Genomic DNA, 529 nt, shown 5'->3' with positions numbered 1-529 from the left:
TATCATCTGTTTCTTTTTACTTTTTAAAACACAGCTATTAGAGAAATTTTAAATTATATGAGGTCTCAGTCACTCAGTCGTGTCTGACTCTTTGCAACCCCATGGGATGTAGCCTGCCAGGTGTCTCTGTCCATAGGATTTTCCCAGGCAAGAACACTGGAGTGGGTTGCCATTTCCTCCTCCAGGGGATTTTCCCAACCCAGGAATCAAACACAGGGTCTCTTGTGTCTCCTGCATAGGCAGGCAGATTCTTTAACACTGAGCCACCTGGGAAGCACTTGAATTATTTATGTATGTGGCTCATAATATATTTCTATTGGACAGCATCCTTTAGGTTTTGGCTTATAAGAGCCATATTTTTGGCTGTGAGTTTACCACTATCCCACTTAGAGGGGCAGATTCTGCTTGTTCCACTGTTAGGGAACAGAGGAAGGGAGGGAGGCTTCACATCCCCATCTCCCAGGAAAAAATTCCACGTCACCCACCCTCTCTTCAGGGACATTTAGGGAATCAAGAGAAGACCATTGGC

This window comes from Ovis aries, chromosome 13 (assembly GCF_016772045.2).
Source record: "Ovis aries strain OAR_USU_Benz2616 breed Rambouillet chromosome 13, ARS-UI_Ramb_v3.0, whole genome shotgun sequence".
Classification (NCBI taxonomy): domain Eukaryota; kingdom Metazoa; phylum Chordata; class Mammalia; order Artiodactyla; family Bovidae; genus Ovis; species Ovis aries.
Note: the sequence above shows the minus strand (reverse complement) of the source record.